Consider the following 25,807-nt stretch of genomic DNA (forward strand, 5'->3'; position numbering starts at 1 on the left):
AATACGATATAGCGTCTGCATGTTGCAAAAAAAAGTGTAAACAAAATGAGTGACGTGAGAAACGCTTTTGATTTTCATTATTTCGCATTTCTAGTCTGCAATTACGTCTCGCTACTGTAAACATTCCATTTACAAACGTGCACTTTATTACGACTCGCGTCAACGATTCCTACATATCCAAACGCGCGTGTATCTTATAAATATGTAAATTCAGATAATTTAAACCTACAGGCCAGGAATCTACATCTCGGAATGGGATAAGATTATTGTATGCCGTAAATTCGAATGTGTTAGCGCGTGATAGATAAGCATAATTTTCTGTTAATTTATGTTTTTAGGGCAACGTTTGATTACAGGTTTGCATTGCGTATTAAAGTCGCGGCTTTCGTATTTGTATATAACTCTCTCGGAACGCTCACGTCGATTTAATATCTTACATTCAGCTCTAACGAGGGCTGCGTCGTTTGATAAGCGATGTTGTGTGAATACCTCGCGCAAATGCCATTATTTCTTCCCAACAATTATCTACCATCTCCTGATAATTACACTATAGTAACGTACATGTGGATTGAATTACTAGTTGAGAGCATGACATATTAATTTACCCATTTGCTCTAATTTCCAATAAAAACGTGTAGTCAGAAATACGTAATAACAGCTAAAATCACTATACGTTCAAAAATTCTCATGTTCTTAATATTAAAACGATCGTCTTCATAGTATGTTTAAAGCATATTTTTACCGTCGTAAATTGCATTTTAGGGAAAAATTTCTAACGTGCTTACTCTTTAAATATAGGTTTCCTTTTACTTCATATCCTCATATTTCCCCCCATATTTATAAAAGATCATATCTCGAAATAAGGTCAACCGACTATTAAAATATTTTTTCTCTTGATATATTATTTATGTTACGGATATTAAATTACACCTATAAAATGGAATCTATTTGTATGTAAAATTATTCAAAAGTGAAATATTGAGAACTTTAAGTGCACCTGTATCTCGAAATATTTCAGAAGGATTAACAAAGAGGCGATCTTAGGAATCAGATGAAACACTAGATGTTTCGACTACCTTGGCACAGATCCTCTCTGGAATCACAGAGCGCACAACGTCGCGCCGCATTAAAATTTAAGGCGCGCGCAAAGTCGGTTATGCATAAATCAAGCGTACAATGCATTCTTTAAGGTCGGTAACTCATTGCCGCCGTCTAGTAGTCTCGATCGAAGTTCGATCTCGATAACCTGGGTTACGCCGGGTATATCGGATGCGCCGTTTTAAGAATTTTGACAATTCATACTGAAATTCGTAAATTGAGATTGAAATATTTTTTAGATGAAGCAAAGTAAAGTTGCGGCAGAGACAGCAAAAATATTAAATATAAGTGAGATGTGACTGGGTCATCTTGATAGCAGAAAATTGTAAAAACTTCTCGATATTTTATTGCTTCTAACAAGCATTATATTACCTCTGTCTGGCATGTCCGTTAGAATATTGAATTGTTCTTTTACGTTTTATAGAAGCCGAATTATCTTTTATATCCCTTTTAGGGTCCAGAATTATTGAACACGCTAATAAAAAGATTCTTTTTGTACAAATATCAACCAGCACTAACTTTATATATATATATAAAATTTATTATTGGCAATTTAAACTCCGCTAATTGTATGATTGTCGATAGAATCGATGCAGCCTCGTGACAAGCAGTTGTGCAAAAAATCGCTCGATATCAACGTCGTCGTCGTCGCCGATAATATTTGCAATAGCTAACGCCAGTTTCTGCATTCCGGATCCAAATTTCTCCGGACGACGACGACGGCGACGACGACGAGGTCGTTGCACCCGTTGGCCGATGAGCGAATTCGAGAGATCGAGGGGGGTTCCTCTCCCCGTTCGCCGCCACCGCCGCCGCCGCCGCCGCCGCCACCGCCGCCGCCGCCGCCGAGGTTGTGGCGGAGTAGGGTGATGGGTGGTAGGCAGAGAGGTTGATGCCCGGGTTTACTTCCTAGTCTGGTCGCCTGTATCGACCGGATAGCGTCCCGCCGTCTATAGCACACGCGCTTCCGAGGCGAGGCGCGCGCTCTGTCCGAGTCTACGGCCCCCGCCGCCGTCTCTATTCGCGCGTACGCCGCCGCGTCTGTGCAGTCGTTTTCCCTTATCTGCTCCCGCCAGTACGCGTTCGAGGGTTGCGCGTGTTGCGCGCTCAAATCAAATTTCCAGGCCGCCAGCCTAACTGTCGCGCTTACCGCCCAGTCTGTCCGAATATACATTTTGCAGAAAGTTGGGGCATTCTTCGCGGCATGTCTTAGCAATATTACAATCGGAATGGATTCAACATAATTTTAATGCTGAAAACATTCACGCTTTCTTCACAATTTGAGAAGTAATGATAAAATCTGAGTAATCTATAATTTAAGCTAGTTATTATAAGTAAAGTTAGATAAAACGGTTCTAGCTGGCTAAATTGTTTTGTGATAAATGGATGACTGTATTTTTTGCGCTATTAGATAAACAGTAGAAACATGACACACGAAATTACGAAAATGATAAAAAATAAGTAAAGGATGATACATAAAATATGTTAAGAACATGATATCCACATTTGCTCTCTAACTAAAATTTCATAAGACAAAAAATACTTACAGATACATTTAGAAACATAAATGTGTTCGTCAATTACTGAATATACAGAATTTTTGTAATTATTTAGCAGGGCGACACGATAAATTTTAAAGCGACTTTGGACTCATTTCGATGAATACCGTATACCGAATACCTCGGCGTAACGACCGCGTCGCGAATTTTCGAATGTAATCCTCTCGAATAATAACACGGAGAATGTCGGAGCGTATACGCGCGTCGTCGCACTCTTTAAATAATATAGCGGCCAAGCGCGTAGCGAAGAAGGGAATAAATTTCAGGGTGCGGTTAAGTATTACCCGCCAAAACTCGCTGCAACGACGATTGACTGCTGGAGCGGGCCCGCGCGCTGCTCAATCAGCGAGGTGGAGATCGTTTCGGCGGCGTCCGTGCGAGCGACCGACTTTTTGCTTGGCTAACCGCATTGTTGTAGTCATCCGGTAAGGCTACTTTCGGTAAATTACCGTATTTGCCGGTAATGCCGCACGCTCGCGGACGTGTTATTAGGGGACCATGAATCGTTCTCGGGCGTCGGTTCTCACGCGAGCCCGAAAAACGCGCTCGCGGATGTCCGTTACTTTTGCCGAAAAGTTCTCCGCCGACGAAAGCACGCCCGCCACTTCGCAAGACGTTCTTGTACGGTTCTCCGAATTTAGTGTACACAGCGAAAGATCATCAAAGACTTATCTGGCGTTTTAGCTACGTTTAACGCTCATTACGATTATCTAATCGCGAACTTTGCCTCCTAATATGAAAACCATGTCTGATGTAAAAGTTTGAAACCACAAAATTGGATGAGAACATCTGACGTTAAATGTGTTGTAACATGAAAGAGGGAAACGATCTGTTTAGATCAAATAATACAAACAACCGTTGAAGTATATAGATAATATAAATTGTAAGAAATTCTTCTCGAAAGAGCATTAAGTAAGTTTTAGTTTATGAAATCAAGATTCGCGGTGAATTGGTAACTCTTTTGTATTTTAGTAATCGTAGAAAGCTCGCATATTAAAGAAGAGTACGTTTAGATATGCTTCGCGTTGTCACCTGCATGTAAAGTTTAAAATTACTACATCTCTATTGTCCACGTTACTCAGGTTTTATTCAATTGTGGTGTAATGAACAAAATTACGTAACGGTGAACAAACGCATACAAATATGCACACACGGCAACCCAGTTCTCCTTTAAAACGTATGCGCGCGTCTTATATTTACATATATTTACATGCTAAACGGTGTAGCAGGTACGTCGATGAGCAAGAGTGGAAAATAAGCGGCTCGCCATCGGCTTAATAATTTCCATGATGTGAGGAAAATTAATGATGCGACGTTGCTTGCGCTTTCAACTTAATTTTCCGCCGGGAATTCTTACCTTATCGTAAAAACGTGTTAGCGCCAGTATCATTAAGGCGAGCAAGAATGAGTGCTTTCTAGGCATTCTGTGATAAACCAGTTAATTTACACGAATACAAATTGCCTAATCAGACGATTGCCCAACAAGATGTTAGCAACAATTTATCGCAATTTTTTAAGATAAAAACTTCAAATTATGCGCAAGAAATTAGTAGCAATAAATATCGACAATAAACAACGTGTATAAGTAATTAAAACCTTTATTGCAGCATGTAAATTAGAATAATAATTATTCGTAGGAAAACCAATAAATCCAAGTAATGTACGAAGTTATTATGACAGAAATAACATCTGTAGAGAACAGACGCCTGTGTTATTTTCACAATGCTCATAATTTCAGTTAAAAATGCCTGGAATGAAAGCGCAGCTACGTCCAGCTTTGATTACGTTTTGCATTTCTCTTGTGTCTGCATGTATGTACAGCATATTTCGCTCGTTCCTCCGCCAGTGCATGCTGTGCGTGCGAGTCGTAAAACTTTATTATGCGCGCTAGCTTAAAAGATGCAAACTCGGTAAATGAAAAGACACGCCCCTCAACAATTTCACTTTTACGTATTCCACTCCAGACTAGCCATTAGCGCTCAAACGCGACGCGCGACGATTGTCTGGATGCCGGTCGTCTCGTAAACAATGCAAGAGCAAACACCACCAAAGGAAAGGGAGAAAAAAATAATCTATATCGACTATTGCTTCGTGCGAACGAAACGACGTTTAAGCACACGGTGGATCGCCACTTGAGAAAGATTAAGTCTCACGAAGGAGCACCGCAACGGCCGATAACACTTACGGGCATTAAAATTGCGAATCGTAAAAGAGGTGATTCTGGTATTCGGTGCGCATCAAAATGATATTTCCGTTTAGAAAAATCCGCGGAGAGAAACTTGAATGCGACGCGCGACGTAATTGGGACGTGGGATTGCTAAACCCGGAAAACAAGATCCCGCTCGGCTTCGCGTTTGTCAATTGTAATTACGGGCCGCGACTCGATCTTCAACTATTGCAAAATCAGTTAACACGCATTTAATCGACTGCGTAGTCGTGCCGCTAGTTCGTCCGGTGTAAAGCAAACGTGCACGGTTGACACAGCCGGCAGAGTGGTACGTTCAGTGCGTCTGCACCGGGCGAATCAATGCACTCAATTGCACCTCGATACAACGGTCCCGAGGGGTAATGGACGCGCCGCATTCGAGATTGAACTTCCCTCAATGATTGAACTCCCCGACGGACTATCCTCACTTACTCTATGCATCGAAGACCATTTGCAACGTTGTATTCGGCATGAATTTATTAACACGATTCACTGCATTTTTTAGAATCACATCTTTATAGCATTCTTCAACTGGAAAATTGACTTTTTTATCCACTAATTAATCAGAACTGATCTACAAAAATTATACTACAATTTTCAAATACTCACAGTATTATTCTATAATCTTTGTATTTCTGTAATAATTAACATAATTCCGACACATGTTCTTTTTATTAATAATTTGTTTATCGAGTATACTAATTGCTAGTTATTACTTTTGGTGAAACATGGTAATTAATTAACTTTCTGCAAATGCTTGGCTTGCTAAGCTGTATTTTATTGTCAAAAAGTTACGTGACTTCCCATCTGTTAGTCACGTTTGTTCGGTATAAGTTAATTGAAAATTCGGTGAACGCGGGCGGAACTTTTGGTCCAAAGATCACACGATGGCCGAAACAATCGGATCCGAATGTCGTCGCCGCGAATCGATCTGCAACCTGCAAAGTGACCCGTGATGCACCGCGATTTGACACGCGCGAGCAATTTGGGGTTGCGGGCGGGGTTGAGGACAGCTGGTGGCGTTGAGAGCTGCTGCTGCTAACGCAGGGTAGCAGAGATAGAGCGAGAGAGAGAGAGAACAAGAGGGACAGGGAACGAATCGGAGAGTGTGAGGGGCAAAGAGAGAAACAGAGACAGAAAGAGGGAGCGAGAGAGAGGAAGAGAGCGAAAGAGGGAGCGAAGGCACACGGTAGGGAGGGTTCGCGTCGGATGGAGGTGGCCGCGACGGAGGGAGGAGGACCCGACCTCCCGGTCGAGGGGATGGTGGAAGGATCGGAAGAGGGCGGCGGGTCGCCGGCGATGGTGGCTGAGAAAGGTCGGTGAACCCGGGGTCGATACCCGCAGCAGCGCGACCGACCAACCTAACATCCACCCCAGACTCCCTGCCTCCGCCAGCTGATCTACCTGATCTCCCCGATTAAATTGCGCGCACGCACACACAGCCTCCCGAGTTCGCTCGGATATATGCTGTGCCATAGCGCTGCGAATACATGTACACACACAGGTACGCGCGCGCCCGTTGTGTGCGTCGCCCGCGCAGTCGACACACGCTCACTCGGTCGCACATGGTCCACAATGCGAAATTTATTCCGGAGGAGATCGCCCGGAGGTAAATTTGTTGACGGCTATTGGACCCTCGCGCTGCCGCTCGAAATGCCGGCCGAGAAATCGATCAGGATGCACTTTAACCCTTTATTGCACATACACATTTCACCATTGCGCGACGAAAGACGAAATATTTTTCCCCGCCAGACGTATCAATTTGTCAATTCTGTCAGCTTGTTATGTGAATCCTAGATGAACATATAAGCGTTTCATTCATATACGGGCGTGCTTTGCAATTAATCATGTTATTTTACTCGTTTATTGACTTTTTGTTTAGACGGCGCGTATTATTTTTTAATTTATCAGAAGACAAGCATTTTTTCTATCCAATAAGATTACTTACAGTTACGTCAGTACGATTGTCGTTTTATTAATTTTTACCTTATATCTTTGTTTTTTATTCTCTTACGTTGAATATTTTAGAAATACATATTTTTAATTCATACATACACACAGTGAAATTTAAAAAATTTTTAAATTACCTGTTAAATCTGATGAATTAATTATGATGATATACAATTAAGAAATGGAAAGGACAATTATACTGAAAGCTTTATAAGAATTTTTTGATTAAATTCAAAATTGAAAATTAGTTAAGAAAATATTAAAGCGTATTGAATAATAAATAAAATCGTACGTCGTTGTGTTTTCTAATTTGATTCGCTTTTGTAATATTAAATAACTTGAGAGTAAGATTTTAATTTAAATGCCGTAGGAATGCAACACGAATCGTTTGTAGCTCCTACAGATTTCTAATTGTATTTCTATTCTAATTTGCCAAACTTATTTTAATAGAGAGAAAAGTTTAGATAGCTTTTAGCTAAACGTGAACTCATACGGAAGAAAGGATATAGTTTATAGAAACGACCGGATGGCAAAAGTCACACGAGTGACCTGGAAACGTTTTCGTAATCGAAGCCTGTCCCGGGTATTATTCGTTGCCTCCAATGATCGACGTCCATTCTTCGCGCTGCCATCGGCACATACGTCTCAATAGAATTGCGCGCACGTTAGAATACGCGTCGATTGATCCTATCATTCGAATACGATGCACGCGACACACGATGCATAATAAAGCCGACTCCGGAAATCTCTCTCTCTCTTGAAATATATATATATATATCTCTCTCTCTCTCTCTCTTTCTCTCTCTCGGGTGTCGTAGATTTATTGACGCCCATTGATGTTTAATAGCACGTCCGAGGGTTGAACGCGACCAACGCCTTAGACCATTTTTTTTACAAAAATACAATGTTATTTTATGCAAACGAGAAGTCGATTGCATTTCGTGGAACACGACAGCGCGCTTTAAGAATAGATATATATAATATAAATGTCACAGTTAACAATATATGCTTGCAATGAAACAAAATTTTGTTACATGTAATAGGATTTTATAATTCTTTCTTTATCTTGCTAGAATTAATCGCGTAGCCGCTTCCTCAAACTACCGGATCGAGATGACTTCTCTATCCCTCGACGAACGGAGAAAAGAAATAAAATTGCCGCTTGCGGATAATATCTCGCGGATAGTTGCGTCCGAAATCTAAGCAACCGCCGGCATCTTCATTCATTCAGCCGATCGACGATCGACCGACCGACCGACCGCGAGAGAACGTGCCGTCGCCTCGTATTATACTTAAACGATTATTGGCGAGTGATATAATGCGAGACGTGTCGTCCGCATGCCAGCTTATCACTCGTAAGTGTATTATATGGACCAGTGGCGCAAGAGAAGTCCAACGGGGTCTCTGAACTCCCGATACGATCTCTCCGAAGCGCAATCTATCTATCTGGCTTCCAACGGATGAACACTGCATACCCGCTGTCTCTTCGTGGTTATGTACATAAATGTACGCGTGATATAGAACGCACGCGTGTACCACGCGTTCACCAACGATGAACATATATATATAACTCGCTATAACCGCGTTTGTAGGCCATGTAAATTTTGTAAAATTCCACTCTTCGACTAATCCGACTTAAGCTTTCCTCATTTCCTACAGATTATTGTCCGCTATTGGTAAATCGATGGAAGCTTTAATTGACTTTATGCAATTTATAATAAATCCCAGAATTTTCCGACCATAATCTGAAGATTCTTTGATGATTTGAGAATTGTTTTCCATCGGAAGGAAAAAATTGACGCTGGCTGTTGTCTTTTGCGGATTTTCAATTATGATTAATTTTGACATTTTATGACGATTTATTATGACGATCTAGTAATACGATTTTTCGTTCGTTTCTCAGTACTGTGCTTATTATTTTCATTTTTCTGAATGTTTTGGAGTTTAGCCATTGTAAGTTCTATATTGTTGACTGTGCAGTACGAAGTACAGACACAAAACACGATGGAGGTCAAACAGATTCTTTCGCAAAGCGTTTCCGGGGATTTGCTCAAATAGGGACGAGTTTTATCGCGTGACGTTTGCTTCGTCCGACGTTTCGCCGGCACAAGAGTCGTGTGTACCGTATGTCGCATCAATTTTTCCGTTTGTTTGCGTTCACGAGCGCGTTGCGTAACGTGTTGTTTCGTCATGTCAGATTTATCAGATTGGAACACGGATACGTCTTAGCGCGATGTCACGTAATTACGAGCTGCGTAACGATGATTTGAAATCATTGACCCAGCTTTTTGTATGGCGACTGTCATTCATACGATGAACCGTAGATAATATAGGTAGTAACAGAATATTTTTTTGAAACTCATTAAACTATCAGCTTTCTTACATTATATTTTGCTTATATTTGAAGGAGAATATTTATCCGCGCAATGTATCGACATTTAAATACACCTGCGCACTATGTATTTTCATTCAAGTTGCAAATAATTTATATATCTTTAATTGTTGCAAAATCAGCGTGTAATTTCGCCGGGTGATTATTAATTTGCGCTCTCTTGCAATAAAATTTTGCGTGGAATATTAATGACAAATAATTTCATAATTTCGTGATTAATAAAACAGCACTTTGGACATTTAAAACTAAATGTTGTTAGGATACAATTACGCTGTCGATTTGACTGTTGATTGCACAACGAGCCTCAAACATACGTAGATAACTAATATTTGAATTCATGCCACATTCGTGCTGTGCGATATTTAACGATCGATCGCGGTAAGATATTTTCATCGTCCGCGCGTTGCTCGTTTCTAGAAAGTTGCCCAATGTCCCAACTTACCGTCGAGTTTCTCTCGCATTGTCGGGCACTTGTATCAACCTTTGCGAACACGACGCATTCGGAGTAGAACAGATAAACGCGCGCGTTTACTCGGCGCATTATCTATTCCTGTCGAATGTAATTTCTAGGCGTACGAACGACGAACTTGGTCGTCGCACTGCGGCGCTCAGATAACGGGCGACGTTTTGAGCGAGAGAACTAATCTCGTGATAATATGCGGTTAAAACGGCAAAAGAGCGTTTACCTCGTTTCAAGTCTACGCGTTTCGTTCCCTGAGAGATGATTAATATTTATTGTTAATAATATTTCCAATATTGACGATACGTTATTGAGTGCACTGTTGTTTCAGTGACAAACTCAAAGAATGACTGAATCTAATCTGATCTGATGACAGGAATTAAAGACTGACTAGAATGCTATGAGTAGCATCGACGAGATCGAACTCAGACTATATTTTATATTAATGCGTCTCTGATGAATAAACAAGCCTTTGCACCGGTTATGTTGCAAGCTGAATGTGAATTAAAGATAAAACATTGCTTGGACTGACGATAAATATCGATCGTCTCGGACTTCCTTTACGCTCGTAGCGGATCCAATCGAGCTTGCTGGCGTGCCGGCGTGATGGAACCGAATTAACCATAAATCATAGTGAATTTAGACGATGGGAATTATTTACGGCACCCTTAAACGGATACAGGATTCATGGAGCTGATTTCTGTTACCGTATAGCACGAATACGACGACCATAAAAGATAGCGGCCATAAAGTCTTTGGAAGTGCACTGTCATTGTCGTGATTTTCCTTTATTCCACATACGTTATCTTGACGAGGACTAATTTATTCATTATTAAGAATAATTGCTTCATTCATAGAAGTTAATGTCTTTCTGTTTGATCTTGTGAACGTATGATTCTTAATTTGCATATCAATGAATAACTGTCGTGGAAAATTTATGAAATTTTTTTATTGTTTTTGAAAAGTTGAAGATCTTTTTTTATTTAAATTTTATTTCAGATTTACATAATTAATATCATTCTACTGCTTTCAGTTTCTTTTGCTTTTTAACTTTCGAAAGGTCGTATAAATTCGCAACGGCTTTCTTTCGAGACATTTTTATCGTAAAAATGGCCATGTCTGTTTCATAAATATATTAGAATAATTTTCAAAGTGGTACGCGAGATAGAAGCGGAATTTTGTGGTCGCACCTTTAAAGCGTGTGTAACACGTGAATTCGAGTTCGGCTTTAATCTCGAAAAAGTGCGGCGCGCAATCGACCCTTGGGGCGATGCGTGAGCGATGAGCAACGGGTCGCGATTGAAGCTGGGCCTCTGTGCGTTCCTTCGGACCGACTGGCTCGTTAAGCGTTGTGAGAGAGGGTCGGATGTGCATCGGCCGGTTAAAATGTGGGGCAGTGCTGCGGCTAACGTACGTCCTTGGTATTCGTGTGGTGCGGTTAAGTCGTAACTGGCCGCGCGCATCGCTCCAAATCGCAGAGGCAGTGCACTTGCCACTGGCCTCCGGAAGATCGGCACGAAGATTGGCAGAATTGTCCGATGGCCCTTGTTGGCTTTCTTACCAGAATCCATCGTTTTGCCGGAAAATTGCCGTTTCGATTTGTCTTGACCGCCATTCGATCACATCGATGGTTGGAAAACCTGTGTTTTTGAAAAGAAAAAAGATATAATAGAATTTATTTCTTATTTTTGAGTAACAGAGAAATGTTCCCTCAAAACGAAGCAAGATATCTATACTAAAGATAAAAAAATATTTACCGAGATAATTTTTATGATAGTTACAAGTTTACAGCTAAAATATAAATATTAAAAGTTTATTGATAGTTGCGAACTAAGTGATTCTGTGATATTTTTTATAACGACAAATTAATTAATGAATTCTTAAAATTTAATATCATGAAACGGATAATTTTGCTTTATTTATCAACACGACAGAGAAAATTTGCGGTATTACATTTACCTACTTCGCTATTGCAATTATTCCTATCGATTCTAATTTTAGTTGCTACCTTATCGCGTAGCGTAAAGAAAGAGGCGGCGAGAGAGACACATCGAAGGAGAATACAAATAAAGTACGGGCGAGAGTTTTACGATAAAACCGAGTCGATTCGTAGCTGGTCACGCATCGTGGTTTTTGCGCCGCGGCAATTATCGCGGGTATATTTGCTCGCGCGTAAATCGAGAGCGTGCGCAGCCTCCGGCGCGGTGCACGAGAGGGAGGATTTGTGCTCGTCTCCGCGATAAAAGCTTGCTCTTTTTCGCGCGTCTGCGACCAAGCGCTCCTCGTGACTCGCGCGAACCTTTTATGTGGCAGCACGTCATGATTTAGCTGTGCAACCGAACACTCGTTTAACCGCGATCGTTAGCGGACGACTACGTGTGTTATATGGGTGTAACGTGATTCTTGTGTCACGTAACGTGCCGACCGCGCGAATCCCGTCTTCGTGTTCGGCGATCATAAGAACATGGACATACGAAAAGAGAAAGAAAGGATCCGCATTGAAATTGTTTCGTTCACTCGTATCCGGTCGCCGTTAACTTTCGGACGAAGTACGAATATTTTACAAGCGGTGAATTTCTCATGTCTTTGAATTCTTTAATCGCACAATGTAAAATACAAAATGTTATATAGAGTTCCATTTCCATGAATTTTTATTTCTACTATTAGATCAAATTGTTTCGATCGAAAATGAATATTCTTGTAAGATACGCAGAATGATAAAATTGGCTTTATCAAAATCAAATATTTAACGGAAAATTGATTTATCACTACGATTATTTTTAACTAGTCCAATTTATTAATAACAACTTATCGATGATATTTATAAAATCTTGATTAACAGTTAATTGTTGACTGCATATCAGTTATATAATATGTATGATCAGGGTATCGCGACAATTTATTTAATCCTCGAACAATTAACCAGAGGTATAATTGCTAAAGTCGAGCAGTCGCATGAGAGCAGAAACGATAAATTTGATCTCGTCCTTTATCGTTGCTCGCAATCAAACTGGCGATAAAGACATCGATAACAGCATTTGTCGGATGCACTCTCGATTGAGGGTTAAGACTACACTCACAATCGTCGAACTTCGAATTATTACAGACGACCGGTTTTGCGATCATGCTCGGTTGAGTTACTCCGCGGGCTATCGATGTTATCGGCGCCGTCCGATCCGCATATCACGCAGACGTGAATTCACACGCTTCGCGTCTGATAATTATGTCAGATTAAGATTGCCAGGTCTTTTTTTACATGTCTGTTTTAAGTAAAAAGCTCGTGTCATATTATTTTTAATCCGAATGTCCTCCTTTTTCTCTACAATTACTATAAAAATAATATAAAATTAATTGTATAATATAATAATTAATAATTAATAATATAAAATTAACTTTTCGTATTTCTCTCTAAAATTCTATAAATTCTTATTCTTAATTAACATACGAATCAAATATTGATATCTCAATATGAAAACGGTGTGTTCTCATTTTTTTTTTTTTCTATCAGACACGGCAATCTTAATGCGATACGATCCGTAAGAAGCGTGCAAATTCGCCTCAGGAATGGAAAACCGAGCATTACCTCGTCTCCGTTCACGCATTGGCAGGCTATCACACGTGCGCCGCGAACAGGATAATTTGTGTCGAACGCGTGACCGTTCTGTCGTCGATTTATGTACGGAATAGACTCGCGCTTGATGTTTATCTAAATCACCGACCGATCTCTCTCCGAGAGGCCGGTTTATTGCACTCGTAAATAAATGTTTCATGTGCGTTACCTAGATTATATATAACGTATGCAAGCGCGCAATTTGTCGTAAGATTCGAATTGTACTAATTATATGCTTCTTTTGTATGATTACAGGTAAAGGCGGTGAACAGAGTCTAGCGTAAAATTATCCAAAATTTGACTCATCCGCGATGACGTCAGTATTTTGGTATCTTCTCGTGCGAATATCATTAAAGGTAGGATAGTTCTGTAAGGTCGTGGATAACAGAGTTCCAAGCGGGATGCTTTGATTTAAAGTTTGTTAAACTAAACGCTTACGATTTATTTATTATAAAAATTGTGACATACAACTTTTTCATATATGTAGTTATAATTTTAAAAAGATTTGAGAATTATTTCGGACGATTAAGCTTATGAAATTTTTCTCTCGAAGGGGTTTGAAAGATAAGGGCAGCTTATTTTTATTTAAATCGTACAATTTGTAGTAGTAACTTAAATAGTAATTTGTAGTCAAAAGAAAGATAACAACGTGACACATTTGTTGACAACACATTGACTACATCTGACACATTTAAAATATAAAATTGCGATATGTATGGTCTGCATCAAGAATATTTATTATCTGTAACAATTACTGCTTCGACTTATATGCATTTCGTTCTGCTTCGTAAATCAGCGAAATGTCGATCGAATAAGAAACCTGAGACTGCCTGGCGAATATTATGCGCCGTAAATTGATCTAACGGAACTCGAGATGATAAACCGGCAGTGCGCTCTTCCAATATATAATGAAAATCCAAACAATCCTAAATCCGCGAGATTAAAATATATGTTAGCATGGATCATTTTAGATCGCATCGTATCTTATTTTACGATCAGTCGTCTCAATTTTTCACGTCGATTCGCGAGTAAGTGACAAAATGACAAATATACAGAAGCCCATATTGAAATACACAATTTAGGATGTACCTAAAAGACAAGAAATAAAATTACGTTGAATTGGCAGTTGGTTGATTTTGCATCGCAGGAAGTTAATTAATAGCTTCAATTTCAATATTCATGAAACTTAATCGATTGATTAATTAATCCAATAATTAATTGACAATTTTCACGCAGATACGTAAATGGTCTTTAATTTTTGTTAAATTATTTAGCCTCTTCTGAAGCAAATTAATATTATTTCATGATACATCATATAATTGAATTAGGTTTATGAGAATGTTTAGGATTTCTTCAAAAGTAAACATCATCTTAGTACAATCGCATAGACCTGTCGATAATTTATTCACCTTCACTTTTATGTTATTTCAGTAAAGGAGTCGCGTAAACATTAACGAAAGGCAAAAGAAAGGTCACTCGACACGCGGAAAAGACTAAACTTTGCACACATATTTATTATGTAACAGTAAATAAGCGGGCAATTTTTAACAGATATAATCATTATCGCGCTTGATCGATTCCCCATTCGCGATAAACGCATTTCCTTAAATACCGTTGAATGCTGTTTATCAATGCGATATGTCGATGTCGTAACAACGATCACCGGTGACCCTCGCGGCATGTAAATGACTATACGATGATGAGAGACATGCGCACCTCTAAAGCTTCGCCGGGTATAATAAAATGACGGGGAATCTTCGGTTTCAGCGATTGCGTTCTCGATGTCGGTACAGTGCGGCGCGGGTTCGCTGAACCTCGCGAATGAGTCCGCAGATTACGGGCCGATGGTACAAAACACACGTGTTCTCTAGGCTGATCGTCAGTGAGTTCGCTCGTGTGTCGCGCCAAGAGGTTTCCTCATAAGGATGTCAAGGCCACGACCTAATGAGAGGTCGTTACCACCGGCGTGGTCTTTCTTCTACCGCTTGCTGAATTTCTCTTTCTCTCTCTCCTCTCATTTTTTTTATTCTTTGCTCTCGCTCGATCCACAGTTAGTACTATTCGAAGCATTTACGCGGCCGTTTCTTTTCGCATTCTTTACGCATTCCAAAACGATACTGTCACGCAGTGTGTAATGACTCCTCCCGTGTAATCCTACGTGAACGTTGGAATCGTGTGAATTTTGTCACAATAAAAAACGGAAATGACGTAATATCGATCAAAATTTCGCATCTCTGCAAATGTAAAAACACAATTACGCAATAAATTCTAAATATACAAATGCATTCGATTTATCCTATTTCAGAGCACACACTGTCGTACATTTTTCTCAAAGTAATATATTATCAGCGCAAGTAAGAAAGAGAACAAGAAAAATATGAAGAGACAATTGAAACGCTATCCAGCAGCGTGACGAAAGGCAAAGATCGGCTTATTGTCAAGCGTGCACGCGGCTACGCAAAAATATGATTTGCGTTAACGGCTTGTATCGTCATAAATATTCAGTGTGCATCGAGGATTCGGTACCGAGCCGTTTTTTTTTTTTGTTCTCTTTGTCAATTACATCGGGAAGTTGGCCGAGCGAGGAGCGACTCGGCGCGACGGAGATCGGTGTCAACGACCCGCCGTCGGTCGAATCGTCGTCGGTTCTGCAACGCGGGAGAACCGGGCTTTTAATTAGTCACGTCAGAAGTCACGCGTGCGACGCCGCGTCGTGATACGCGTCTCTTAATCCGCGCACGCGATAAGAACGCGATGTAATTAAAGGCCGATAAGTATCGCGTCCCATACGCGCGCGGACCATTATATCGTGAGTCATACGATCTTTATCGGTTGTCGTCCCGCGTCGGAAGGATAACGAATACGGACGGCGTCATTATATATGACGCTTATTATGATGCTACGGTGATTGAAGGGGGGGTGAGAAGAGGGCATTCGCGATAAAAGCGCATGATTGTTTTGATGCTGGATCTGTTTAACAAAAATGATTGTGTTTTTTCACGTTCGATAAACGCTGACGTCGGAACGAGACTTACTATCTGTCAGATTAGAACTTTGTGTCTCTTGGAATCTCACCAAGTTTCGGGTTTTTTCCAGAGATTATTTCTGGTATTTCCTTGTGTATTGTCAAATACTAACCGCACATAAGTTTACGTCTGTATATTCTTTTATTGTTTGTTAAATATCTCTTATCTTTTCCTTCTTTCTGTTTATTTAAATTTATTTTTTCTATCGTGCGCTTTCACAACAGAAACGAGTACGGTAAAACAAATTTATAAGAATTTATTAGAAAGGAAAAATAACAAATTATAATGATTAAATATAATAAATGTAGGCATTGAAGTCTCTACAAATTTTTTATTTAAAAAATACAATTTTTGCAGTTTTTATTCATGAGAAAAATCGCAAGAGTGCGAATTAGACTGATCGACGACGCCGAATTTTTCCAGAATAATGCGTTTCCACGAAGTAGCTCGTTTCTGTATCCTGACATCGGCCGAGAAGAGAAACGAGTTGCATATATTACAGGACGAGAAGGGGCTAGGCACCCTCGTGCACGCATGCAGAATGCTCGAGGGTGCAACAACCTCTTCCGTCTTTGACTAGGAAGTGCAGGGCGAATGAAAGGAACAGACGGGAAAACACGCGAATTGAAAGAAAGAGCTGCAGTTGAACCTTCGGATGCAATAACTCGTGCGTATAGTTGCGAATATTGATAACGGCAAACGTCATAGAAAGGAAATACTGCAACGTGCAAAGTTGAATATATATAAAATCAATATATGTGTGCTGAATTTCTTAGTTTTTTATTACTTTTTTCGTTCTTAAAGTCTTTGTCATAGTAGCAGCTGTTTTAGCGAAAATTCGTAACGTTCATTTTAAATATTCTTAAATGTAAGAATTGCTATTAAAATTGCTGAACATTTAAAACTAAAATAAATAATGTTAACTACAATATCGTTCAAATTGTGCTTCGCAAAGCAAAGAGCAATAATCACAGTTTCATTTGTATTATTTATAATCGATTGCTTGATATTGTACCATAAAGAAAAGCTGAAAGTTGATTTTTTTTCTGCGAGAAAGAGATCGATTTTTCACTCAAGTAAAGACAATTTCATATCATATTCGATATCTCAAGAAATCGTTGCGGTCGTATTCCCGTTGAAGAAATCAAGACAGCACGTATCTCCTTTCGTGTAATTTTTTTCCGTGAGGCGGTCTGATTTATAGCATCCTTCTTCATTGGATCGCGTTTATGAGCAACGAGGAACCCTATAGTAGGTAGTTTGGTAGATAGGTACTAGTAGGTACCAACGTATATATATATATATATATATATATATTTTGCTCTCAATGTCAGGCAATGGCAAATGGGCGCAAGGACCTCACCGTCGGAGTCCTGACCGGTGCGGCGCGGGGGCTAAAGGCCTCACGAACGAACCCGGGTCGGCTGCGCGCAGCGCAATACGCAGACAGAGCCATAAAACGCTTTATATTCCTGCTCTCTCGCGCGAGCTCTGACCAGGCTATGCCGAGTTTTCTAAGCGCGCCCGAAAGCAAACAATAAAAGCTCCGCGCTAGCGCGGCCACGTCGACGGGTAACGCCTCCGACGATTGTTTCTACCTCGCAGCCATGTCAACGTTCGTTTCGTTATCTCTCTTTTTCTCTCCAAGTTAACCCTCTCACGCCCCTTGCTAGCTACGCTAACCTTCGCCGAACGCCACCTCACACCCGGCTTCACTCGACAACAGATAATTTATTCGTAGAACAAACATATTTACCTTCCCTCCGCAGCCAATGCGAAAAAAAGAAAATTGCATAGACTTGTTTCACGAATAAGCCAGCTGTTGTTATGTATGTGGAACCAATGTTGTGTGTGTGAAAATAGTTGCCTTGTAAAGGAAATAAGAAGCATCTAATTTTTTGAATTTTTAGATTGAAATTTATAGAATAAATAAGAAATACGCGAATCTGTCGTAAAAACGAAAATAAATACTATAGTTGTCATAAGCTATTAATATCACAATTATTATTTATATTATTTATAAATTAAATTTTTTTAATAAATAATTGAATCTTATATTTCATACAAATTAGAATTATTAGGTACTTCTATACTTGATGTTTTAATGCGTAATAAACAGATGGTAGCATTTCCTTTCTTAAGTCACATTAGCCTTTGTGAAAGGAAAGATCATTAAGACATCTCAGGTTTTTATATTGTGTTACCACTGCCTTGCCGTAAGAGGTTGAATTCTTCAATAATTAAGTTCGTCGAAACGGCTTTTATCTAAACTGCGATAATCGACTAGAATATGGAACGACGATTTCGAATACGGATATTGATGCGAAATCGGACACGTAACCGCGGGTCGATCAGGCTTAAGTCATCTCGAGACATGCTTTACGCAAAATGTTCCGATGCTTAAAGTCACAGCGCGGATATAAAGGGTTAATGTACGATCGATCCCATGATACTTTATCGGCCACATTTCACGCGAGCGTGTAACGTAATTTTCCGCCGAAGTTGGAATTCCGAGATTTTCGCGGCGAGCAATAATTCTGTCGACCTGCGCGCACAGAGGTGCACGCGGATTCATAACGTACGGTTGCAAAATGCATACGGTTGCACTTTGAGCGATCTCCGGGCTCTCGGAGAGCCGGCACGCAGTGCGAAGTGAAAGTAACATTCTAGACACGTGATGCGGCATCACGCTACGCGCGCTACGGAAAGAAAAAAAAAAAACCTGCTCGCCTGTGTGCAGCGAATGAGTGTGTGCGTGAGTGCAAACGTCACGACACTGTCCGGCCAACTAGCACGCATTTTTTTTCGCTAAAGGGAACATCCTTTCTATCGCTTTTTTTTTCTTTCGTCGATGATATATATTTGTCTTGATTCTAATAAATATAATATTCTTTTATATGAACAAAATGCAAATGTACAATTTTATTTGCTCGAGATATTGCTAGTTTATGTAACTGTTTTAAACTATGAAGTGAGCTATTAGAATTCAGAATTATTTGTGGTTTTTAAGAGCAATAATAAATAGAAAGGCACTGTGGTTTCTATACATTCTATCACAAAAATTGTAAACAATTTTTATATGTTCCCGATATTTCTTATTATGACTTTTCAAAATAAAATATTTAATAAATAAATATTACAAACAGAAAACTATTATATAATTTAAATTGTTAAAAGCATCTAAATTAGTTCTTTTAATCATATTTCATCCGTGATATAAATTTTTTAACAGATTATTCGAAGAATTTTCAAAAAATTGTTGAGGTTTTACAACTATGCAAAATTGCCAAATGCAGAGAGAGAGAGAAAGATTTTTTATTTTTACAAAATTAAAAAATGAATTTTTTTCCGAAATTCTTTACGTTCTAGAACTTTTGTCGTGTGACATTTAAAAACCAATTAAACTCAAGATATTCGATTTATATTCGTATGCACTTATATTCTCACACAGCGTGTCACAAATGATAAATGCATTTGTTCCAGATGTTTAAATATACCCAAGCCGTATCCACATTTAGACATTACATGTTTATGTATCATCAGCAATTTTCTCAATTTGCGTCCACGTAGAATACAAAGTGTACATATCTGTTTCTCTCCGGATATTTTATTAAGCGAGCAAGCGTATCTGTATCTCGAATACTTAAGTGTTCTTAACGACAGTGTGTCGTGAACATCCCCAGTCGTTAGCAGCACGCACGGTCATCCACAATCGCGCGTGCGTATACGCGCGGTGCATTTAACCGGTGTCGAGCATCAGGAAGGGTGCGGAAAGAAGGAAAAAGAGCGTGCGATGCTCAGAGAGGGGATACGCATCATCGTCGTCGGCAATAGCGCGACGGTGGCGTCGTCCTCGACGCCGCTGTCGTCGTCGTCGTCGTCGACGTCGACGTCTACGTCGACGTCGGGGGCGACCTCCGAGAGTGGAGAACGGTGGGGCGAGAGGGGAAGAAGAGAGAGACGACGGGTCGGAAAGGGGAGCGGCGTGGTGCAAAAGTGGTGGAAGGGTGACGAGGGGTGACGGCGGGGTCAATACACCCGTAATCTCGCTGAAATGCACTTGGGTGCAACCGCGCGCCGAAGCGCGCTACTATCGTCGCGTTACGTTAAAGAGAGAGGGAGGGAGCGAGAGAGAGAGAGAGAAAGAGCGAGCTCTACCGTGCCAGAAATAGGGTAGCTCGCGAATAAATATCGATGATCTCTTTTCAACGATCAGGGGATGTTTTAATTTCGCAAAGTATTAATATTTTGGTGATGCGTAATTATTCTTGTCGAAAGAAGGGATGGATGGCGAGGTTTATTGTTAGTCATTGTGCAATGTACAATGTAGTACGTTTATATAATATTTCGTACCTCTGTAGAATATAATACTGTTGTATATATGTGTTGGATTCCAATAAGTATTGATATTTCGATAACTATTCGATAACAATATATCGTTGGAATACATCATAAGTATCGATGTTGATGATAACAAAAAATTCTTTAATTAATTAATGACAACGCAAATTATTGAAAATGTATGCAAATGTATGCAAATTTAAAATAAGTAATATGTATTACAAAAGAACATAGGATATATTTATGAATGTGAGATATGTTAATTAGATTTAATGTTTCGAATCAGTACAATATTTTGTATTTTATATTAATATTAAAATTTTATTAATTACAATATGTATAATTGCATTTTTAATATTCTTAAAAAATATTTAATGCAATATAGAATATTATATTTGTGCAAAATTATATATAATTTTAGACGTTTATTGTTTATGATATATTTTGGAGAGGAAAAACATTTTATAGATGAAAATTTATAATATAATTTAAAGGAACACATACGCGCAATAATCAATAATGATTCTAAATTAATATCTCTAATGTTTAAAACTTACAACAAACGGGAATTAATGTGCGCAATTTGCGGAAGAAATTACGCGAAATCTTTCGGATAAAATTGCAATAGATTGCGATAAATTGCAATTGCATTTGCAGGAAAAGAAACATCGTTTAACATAGCTCACATATTGCTTGTTTGCAGCATTTTTACGAGATATTAAAATTCATTACGATAATACACACACATGCATGCTTTGCATGGATTTGCCGTAGAAATTAGAAAGTAGCGCGCGATCGAGGCAACTCGCGAATCAAAATTAGTATCCACATACACCGACTGCAATTACCGTTGATCCGCGATCGGCCCATACGCACGATCGTATCTTCCCGGCGGCGCATAAATCGTCGTCGTATCCCGGATAAAACGGGCGCGCGTTTCTCGTTTCTTCCCTCGCAGGAAAGTAGTCGTCATATGCATTCGACCGGCCAGTATCTGCGCCGGGGCGATGGGCGCATATAGGAGCCGTCACACGGCATCATCGTCATCGTCACTCTTATCTGTGCAACCTAGTTTATCGTGATATTTATAACGATCCTTTCAGCGTTTCAGCGCCTGCCCAGGCCTTGCGAAGGTCACTTAACCCTGGAACGGAAACACAAAATGCGCAGCGCGCGCTTAATGCGATTAATGCGTTAAATAAAACATTCTCAAGTTTTAATTTACTCCAAGCGCGTTTTCTGCGCGTTAACAGTGTTATTATGATTTTTCAAAATTCGTGCTTCTTTTTTCGTCAGAATCTTTTGAAAATGTCGTATATCGGTGGTTTTAGCTATAATGTTTCTGGCTATATTGCCGATGTGTTATATCGTAAGAAAAAATTTTTATATGTTGACCTGTATAATGGATTTTCAATAGTGAATATTTTTCATACCAATAACTCATTTTTTTATATTATTTGAATACATTAATATTTGGCGGGAAATATTGAGTAGAAAATGGCATATGCTTAATAAAGAATCTGTAATCTTTTATCTATAATGATTCTGCAATACTGTGCATAATTTTATATATAATATTAATTAATATCGGAAGAAAAATCACGAATAATATTATTTGACGAGTGTCGCGACAATCATATGGAACGGCTTTAAGTAATAATATCGTGTGTTTGGTTCACACAGACTCCGAATAAAAAGGTATCGATACTTGATTGAACTTAGGCATTCGTATTCACGCGACGTGCGAACAACTTATCGCGCGAACTACCTATAATTATCGTGCAATTCTTATCGCTTCCATCCCGTCAGAATGGATACGAGAAGGCGCGAGGGCAATGCAACCGTGTTCAAGGCTGATGCGCATTCCGCTGCAGCTTTTACCACTTTCCTGCTCACGTGTAACAGCAAAGCGAACGAACAGTCGCTCGTGCCAATGTACAAAAGTGCGACCGAGCCGGGAACCTGTTTCGTCGGACCCTCGCGGGATTTTTTGTGCTTAAAAATTAATCCGTGCTATCGTGGATTTGCGCAACTACGCCGCGAATACCACCGCCAGTACATGTTTCCCCCGTTGTCTAAATTCACATGTTGACTTTCCGATCCAGCGTTGCTTTTTTGTGTTACGATTGCACGGAAATATGCGCTCGAGAAATTCGACTATCACAGGCGATATTTCCAAGGTATTAAATTATAATCGTATCGATTTATGTAAGTTGGCGAACATATTTTGGCATCGCTGGCATAAAGTGGAGCATATTCCATCAAATATCTCGCATTAAAGTTTCAAGAGAAATTTATATAATCTTCACAGATTTTGCACGATATGAATTAAACTCTGCCATTTATCGGATTTTCTCCGACTGAAATCGATATAACTTGCTTCAATGCGCGTTTAGTCATGGAGTTTGTGTAATGTCTTAAGCAACGTTTGTTTTTTAGCAATATATTTGCTTCGTGTTTAATGACAAATACATGATTCTTGCAATTATTATATCGTTGATCTTCTCTTATAAGAAAATCTTCCATCTTGCGTAGATTAATGATACAATTATAATAAATGATCGTTGATTGATCATCTTTTAGATTGCGCGTGAACTGTTCACGCGATCATAATCAAATATTTTAATATAATATATTGATAGTATTAATAATTTGTCGATGGTTGAAATTTCAATTATTCTTTGACGTGGAAACTTTAGAAAATAATTATAAAATTTAAAATTTTACTGTCGTTTTCGCAGAATTATTTATCTCCTTCAGTCTTTCTTACAGGAAATAAATCAATAGAGATACGGATAATTTACTTTCTTCAGATAATTTAGTTAGTTTCAATTTGTGTTATTTTCTAGCAAGCAATCGATGCAGATGACGAATAAACAAGGCAATATTTCACGTTACAAACTGAAAGAATTTTCCTTTTCTTCAAGCTTAATTGCATGTCATAATTCTGCGTTTCTAAAATTTATTATTAAATATATCTAACAAAATCTTTTGTTAAGAATAAGATTCTCTTAATAAATGAAATTCATTTGAAGATTAGATTAAGAAAGAAAATTAGATTTTCATTATTTAATTATCTCCTACAGCTTTATTCACGAGCATTAAGCTTCAGTCGTAATTAAAAAAACCACCGATATATTATCGCGACTCGAAAATTATAATTCAAGATTTCTTTCTTCTTGAAGAAATTATTTTAATTTTCAACAAGTTTTTGATTTTCAATTTTATCTTGCGTGCTTATGATCGTATTTCAATATAATCAACTACAGCTGCACATGTTAAAATTGCTTGATAATTTTCGAACGAGCCCGATATCTCGTATCATGATTTATCGTGCTTCGACTTACATACGACTTTACCTGTTCACGTGCGGCGGAGTGACCGTGCCTCACACCGCGGCGAGTGTTGAACGAGGTATCCAGGCTGACACCCACGCCGAACGTTTTCTGGGCCGAAAAATCGCTCGCGCGCACCGCGCCGTTCACTTCCGCGTGCCCTGCCGCGTCGCTCGTTCGCTCGCTTGTTCGCTCTCCGGTGTGCATGTCGGCTCCAATGCGCGCGCCTGCAACACCAACGACGATTGCAGTCGGACCGGCTGGGGGTTCCGGGTCGGTTTTTCGCCCTGAAAACGTCGCGATTGTCGAGGCCCGGCCTGGCCGAGCGAGGCGTGACCGGTTGTCCGTTTTTTCACCGTCCTTCCGTCGCTCTCTTTTCCTCCTCATCCTCTCGCGCTCAACTCTCTTCCTCTTTTTCCCTTGACTCTCTATTCTCTCAACTGTGCCTCTTCGTGAATGCACGAGCTCGTATCCACGCGTACATCTCGATGCTATTATCTACGCTAGCATAATTTTACACCGTCTCACTGTTAAACTGGATAGATGTGATAATTTCAGGTCTTCAATGTCAAACGAATGGTTTTGCTTCGTTTTTTCAAACAGTTTATTATTACCGTGTGGCTTTAAATTTATTGCATCTGCACTTCTTTCTTCTCTTTTTTCTTTCTCTCTAATTTATTCTAATAATCTCGTGATGATCTTAAAAAGAATATTATAAACAATTAGGAAAAGTTTACATCAAATTTTCCTAAAAAAGTAGTAGTGTATTTTTTTATTAATTTACGCAAAAGTTCTGTATTTCATAATAAAAAGTCAAGGCGCAAGTTAATGCAAAACAATGCATGCAAGATGGAGAATGCGATGTTTAAATAATCGATTTTTTGCATAATGACAGAATTACATGTTAACATGATAATATGTTTATTACACGATATTCCACTATCCACGATATAAAATACGAACAAAAATAATTTTCTTTCTACACGAAAAGTACATTGTGTAGGACGAAATATAGCGATTGAGAGAGAGAAAAAAAGCACACTTATAGAAACCGACGTATCCCCTTTATTACACGACACTATTCGGTCAATCGAACGCTTGATAGAAACAACTAGGTAGGTTCGATCGGTTTTTCCCGGACTGTGCAGAAATCTACCAGCTAGAGTAAATATTTTAAAGGAATGGAGAGAGAGATAGATAGATAGATAGAAAGAGAGAGAGAGAGAGAGCGCATAATTTGAAGTACGACTTCTTGTGTGACAGCAGGTAATTTCCATATCGACGTGTCGATTATAAAATCGCAGCTGCGAGATAACAACGTAGATTTCGAAAAATTCCACACACACTCGTATTGTACATAAAAAATAGGTGAAACGCTCGATAATTGAACGCTATTAGCACGATCGAAACTTCTCTCCTCGAAGAGCTCCAGTATCGGTATGACGATAATGCGAAAATAGACGCGAATTCAAAGGAGTACGCACGCCTCCGTACGCCGCTGTACGACTTAATGTAACGTATACGTTAGGCCGATCGGACAATGGTCACCCTGTGCGGTAGCCGCGGTAAGCGATCGGCGAACGCCTACTCTTCTAGCGTGCACGAGTCGTTCTACGTTCTGATAGATCGCCCCTCATTACTCTTCGCTTGCAGCGCGGCGCGGCGAGGAATCAACCGGCGCAAAACTGTCCTATATTCCGTGATCGTGTTTCTCCGCGTTGTTGCACCGAAATAACGATCTCGGCTTAATGTGTTGCGTTTCGTAGAAATTAGCGGCGTCGCGGCATTGGGGCGTAACGGTACCTCGACGCGAATTTTGACCGGCGGCTC

At 39.5% G+C, this 25,807-nt stretch overlaps 1 protein-coding gene across 4 annotated transcripts in view; it reads left to right on the forward strand.

Annotated features, from left to right (window-relative positions):
* E23 (Early gene at 23) overlaps positions 1-25,807 on the forward strand; it is a 122,628-nt gene that overhangs the window by 53,990 nt on the left and 42,831 nt on the right. Inside the window, exon 1 of one of the 4 annotated variants that reach the window (XM_012369939.2) lies at positions 13,549-13,631. The exons of the other annotated variants lie outside the window; for them this stretch is intronic. The gene's annotated coding sequence lies outside the window, so the exon portion shown is untranslated. Of the gene's footprint in view, positions 1-13,548; positions 13,632-25,807 lie in introns of those variants that run through there. 4 annotated transcript variants of the gene reach the window in all.

The sequence above is a fragment of the Linepithema humile genome, chromosome 2 (assembly GCF_040581485.1).
Source record: "Linepithema humile isolate Giens D197 chromosome 2, Lhum_UNIL_v1.0, whole genome shotgun sequence".
NCBI lineage: Eukaryota > Metazoa > Arthropoda > Insecta > Hymenoptera > Formicidae > Linepithema > Linepithema humile.